This window comes from Schistocerca serialis, unplaced genomic scaffold (assembly GCF_023864345.2).
Source record: "Schistocerca serialis cubense isolate TAMUIC-IGC-003099 unplaced genomic scaffold, iqSchSeri2.2 HiC_scaffold_254, whole genome shotgun sequence".
Classification (NCBI taxonomy): Eukaryota; Metazoa; Arthropoda; class Insecta; order Orthoptera; family Acrididae; genus Schistocerca; species Schistocerca serialis.
The window spans coordinates 1-5,000 of NW_026047821.1; the positions used below are offsets into that span (position 1 = coordinate 1).

At 50.7% G+C, this 5,000-nt stretch overlaps 1 non-coding gene across 1 annotated transcript in view; it reads left to right on the forward strand.

The window, feature by feature from the left end:
• The first annotated feature begins 4,490 nt into the window (after window positions 1-4,490).
• The window catches only part of LOC126444352 (small subunit ribosomal RNA), a 1,909-nt gene continuing 1,399 nt past the window's right edge, over window positions 4,491-5,000 (forward strand). The window contains exon 1 of the ribosomal RNA XR_007582526.1: window positions 4,491-5,000. This exon is cut by the window's right edge and continues 1,399 nt beyond it. This is a non-coding gene — a ribosomal RNA (small subunit ribosomal RNA).

A 5,000-nucleotide genomic window follows, 5' to 3' on the forward strand; every position in this document is an offset into this window, starting at 1 on the left:
TGATAATCATTAGCCACACACCTGGGGGAAACGGCCGACAGGGGCGGCAACATAGTGGAGCCGCAGTGTCACTAATGTACAGAGATAGAACAGTTTTCGACTGGAACCAGAGTAACCGTATACACGGCACTGATTAGTAATAGATGCAGAGCCATCAGAATACAGATAATATATACAACCGTCCCTATACATGCTGAAAGACTCTGCACACAATGAGAACCACACGTCAGCCAGACAGCTATCACACACTACTCTCTGCCTCTAACAGGCACACACACAATATCTAACCACCAGCATGGAAGAACATCCGGTGCATCCTCTCCGCCACATTACACAATCCACACTATCATAACCAGACCGGGAGGTCCACCCAGAAAACAGAATATCCACCCTTCCGACATCCGCCATTGCTCAGCTAAGCCACGAACACCCACACATGTCCTACACAGGGTGCACCCAACATCACAATACTGCCTCCTGTCACAGTACACAAACAATGGCAGGAATGAAAGACACAGATCTGCCACAACCTTGGAATCGGAGCGCCGCCTGTCATGAGCCACAAGTGCATCCTGACGTGACAAATCGGATGATCCCGCAGGCATGCACTTACGATAATCACTATCAACGAACCTGCCGCCCCCCTCCCCCCCCAAAATACACCTTTCCCTACAACGTGTACCTTAACCTAAGCTATATTGTACCTTAACCTAAGCGATATTGTACCTTAACCTAAGGTATATCGTACCTTAACCTAACCTACATTGCGCCTTCACCTAACCTACGTTGTACCTTAACCTAACCTACGTTGTACCTTAACCTAACCTACGTTGTACCTTAACCTAACCTACGTTGTACCTTAACCTAACCTACGTTGTACCTTAACCTAACCTACGTTGTACCTTAACCTACCTACGTTGTACCTTAACCTAACCTACGTTGTACCTTAACCTAACCTACGTTGTACCTTAACCTAACCTACGTTGTGCCTTAACCTAACCTACGTTGTGCCTTAACCTAACCTACGTTGTGCCTTAACCTAACCTACGTTGTGCCTTAACCTAACCTACGTTGTGCCTTAACCTAACCTACGTTGTGCCTTAACCTAACCTATGTTGTGCCTTAACCTAACCTATGTTGTGCCTTAACCTAACCTATGTTGTGCCTTAACCTAACCTATGTTGTGCCTTAACCTAACCTATGTTGTGCCTTAACCTAACCTATGTTGTGCCTTAACCTAACCTATGTTGTGCCTTAACCTAACCTATGTTGTGCCTTAACCTAACCTATGTTGTGCCTTAACCTACCTACGTTGTGCCTAACCTAACCTACGTTGTGCCTTAACCTAACCTACGTTGTGCCTTAACCTAACCTACGTTGTGCCTTAACCTAACCTACGTTGTGCCTTAACCTACCTACGTTGTGCCTTAACCTAACCTACGTTGTGCCTTAACCTAACCTACGTTGTGCCTTAACCTAACCTACGTTGTGCCTTAACCTAACCTACGTTGTGCCTTAACCTAACCTACGTTGTGCCTTAACCTAACCTACGTTGTGCCTTAACCTAACCTACGTTGTGCCTTAACCTAACCTACGTTGTGCCTTAACCTAACCTACGTTGTGCCTTAACCTAACCTACGTTGTGCCTTAACCTAACCTACGTTGTGCCTTAACCTAACCTACGTTGTGCCTTAACCTAACCTACGTTGTGCCTTAACCTAACCTACGTTGTGCCTTAACCTAACCTACGTTGTGCCTTAACCTAACCTATGTTGTGCCTTAACCTAACCTATGTTGTGCCTTAACCTAACCTATGTTGTGCCTTAACCTAACCTATGTTGTGCCTTAACCTAACCTATGTTGTGCCTTAACCTAACCTATGTTGTGCCTTAACCTAACCTATGTTGTGCCTTAACCTAACCTATGTTGTGCCTTAACCTAACCTATGTTGTGCCTTAACCTAACCTACGTTGTGCCTTAACCTAACCTACGTTGTGCCTTAACCTAACCCATATTGTACCTTAACCTAACCCATATTGTACCTTAACCTAACCCATATTGTACCTTAACCTAACCCATATTGTACCTTAACGTAACCTAATTTGTGCCTTAACGTAACCTAATTTGTGCCTTAACGTAACCTAATTTGTGCCTTAACGTAACCTAATTTGTGCCTTAACGTAACCTAATTTGTGCCTTAACGTAACCTAATTTGTGCCTTAACGTAACCTAATTTGTGCCTTAACGTAACCTAATTTGTGCCTTAACGTAACCTAATTTGTGCCTTAACGTAACCTAATTTGTGCCTTAACGTAACCTAATTTGTGCCTTAACGTAACCTAATTTGTGCCTTAACGTAACCTAATTTGTGCCTTAACGTAACCTAATTTGTGCCTTAACGTAACCTAATTTGTGCCTTAACGTAACCTAATTTGTGCCTTAACGTAACCTAATTTGTGCCTTAACGTAACCTAATTTGTGCCTTAACGTAACCTAATTTGTGCCTTAACGTAACCTAATTTGTGCCTTAACGTAACCCATGTTGTGCCTTAACGTAACCCATGTTGTGCCTTAACGTAACCCAATTTGTGCCTTAACGTAACCCATGTTGTGCCTTAACCTAACCTATATTGTGCCTCAACCTAACCTATATTGCGCCTTAACCTGACGCACGTTGTCGCTGAACCTGCTCTGTAATTGTTATGCAACTCGTTAAATTAGTGTAGTGTTGCCTAACCGCAACCCTCGCAATATAGTTCGCTATTCGCACTGCCCGGTCCCCTGTGTATCGCGTCATGTTAAACACCTTGCAGGTGTTGCTGACTTTCCACATGCTCCTGCTATACACTGTAATGTGGATAGCAGCAGGACGTACATGCCCCCCCCCCTTCCCCCCTGCCTTCGCAAGCTGGTCGTTGAGAAGTTTGCATGTTCAATGCCCTTCGCATGCCGACGTACTCAGCCTACGTTGTGGTACGGCCTGTCACCTGTCCGCCGATGTACGCAAAACCCACAAACTGTACTGCACATTGGTCCGTATGTACTGAATGATACATCGTGGCACATGTGTGACCGTACGACGACTGCGCCTAGCAACGGCAGACCATACAGTCCAAATATTGTGCACGCAGCTACGTGTCGTCTCCCTATAAGAGCTGGATTGCAGTGTGGTACGCCATTCAGACGTGTGGGAGGAACGGACGCCCTGGATGGCGATCAGCATGAGCAGTCTGTTGATGTAGTGGAGCGTGTATTCGGACGTAGTCGTCTCTTCTCACACACCGTGATAGCATGTTGCACCGCGTTCCACATCTGCGACATCCTGCAGAGGCCGGCTGACAGTCGTTCGCGCAATGGACACCGCATACGTACGGGGGCTACCTTCCACGTGTTCTCGAGGCGTGCACATGTTGTTGCGTCTATGTGGGCAGACGTAGTGTGTTGTGACACCTGACACAGGCATGCAATACTCGTTGCAAATGGCGATGGACGTCTACGTTTGCTGGTGACGTTACGCAAATGAACAACAGGTAACCCGTTGTGGTGCGGTTGTTCTCGCTAGAGGTGAATCAGTGTTGGCGACGATCGGTCGAGCTATTAACCGGTTGTTTCAGGGATACCCACCATGCCCACGAACGTGAAAGGGGACCCACCATGCCCACGAACGCGAAAGGGGATCTGGGTGTGAGGCGATACGCGGCGGTGGCTGGGTGGGACCGTCCCCGGCCGGTGAGGGGGGGCCGCCCGGCGTGCTGGCAGCGCGGTGCGTGGGCGCACGCGCTACAGCCGGCTGGTGGGGGCGGCCAGTGGCAGGCGCGCCGGCCGACGGACGCGGCAGGCGGCGCAGCTGCGCGCCGGCGCCCCCTGCTCGCGGCGCCTTGCGGCCAAAGTAGGTCCTCGCGGGCCCGGTGCGAAGCGCGGTGGCCATCTGCAGTGTGCTGGTCCGATTGAGGACTGTGTGCGCTGAGGATGCGCCGCCGCCCGGCGCTCGGCGCCGCGACGCCGTCTGCTGCTCGGTCGCCCCAGCGGTTCTCGCAGGTGGTTTGTATCGCAGCTGTGCGGACGTGTTGGCGCGTGCGCTGTGCTGGGAGAGTTCGCTTCGGCACCCAAGTGGGGCTTTTGTCCTTCTGTGGCGCTGGCGTTGGAGCTGCCGGTCACCGTAGGTGGCGCGTGTTGTCTCCCGCCGGCAATGCCACGACAGCACGCTCCCGGGCCTCTGTCGGCAGCGGCAAGCTCAGTTGGGAGCACGGGTGGTCGCACCTAAAGCGTCTACTCGCCTAACTCCGGGCGATTGCGCCTCTCTCGAACCCGACCAAGTACTTAGGACGGCGCTGCGCGCCGCCGGGACCTGAGAGGGTTTCGAGGTGTGTTGTGCAGGGGAGCTCAGCCTCCTCCTGTTTGCAGAATAATTGAGCGGACGCTTGCGTGTTCGCGCGGGCCCCCGGGACACACTCCCGGGCGGCCGGCTGCTCAGCTCTAGTTGACGCAGCTCCCTGGTTGATCCTGCCAGTAGTCATATGCTTGTCTCAAAGATTAAGCCATGCATGTCTCAGTACAAGCCGCATTAAGGTGAAACCGCGAATGGCTCATTAAATCAGTTATGGTTCCTTAGATCGTACCCACGTTACTTGGATAACTGTGGTAATTCTAGAGCTAATACATGCAAACAGAGTCCCGACCAGAGATGGAAGGGACGCTTTTATTAGATCAAAACCAATCGGTCGGCTCGTCCGGTCCGTTTGCCTTGGTGACTCTGAATAACTTTGGGCTGATCGCACGGTCCTCGTACCGGCGACGCATCTTTCAAATGTCTGCCTTATCAACTGTCGATGGTAGGTTCTGCGCCTACCATGGTTGTAACGGGTAACGGGGAATCAGGGTTCGATTCCGGAGAGGGAGCCTGAGAAACGGCTACCACATCCAAGGAAGGCAGCAGGCGCGCAAATTACCCACTCCCGGCACGGGGAGGTAGTGACGAAAAATAACGATACGGGACTCAT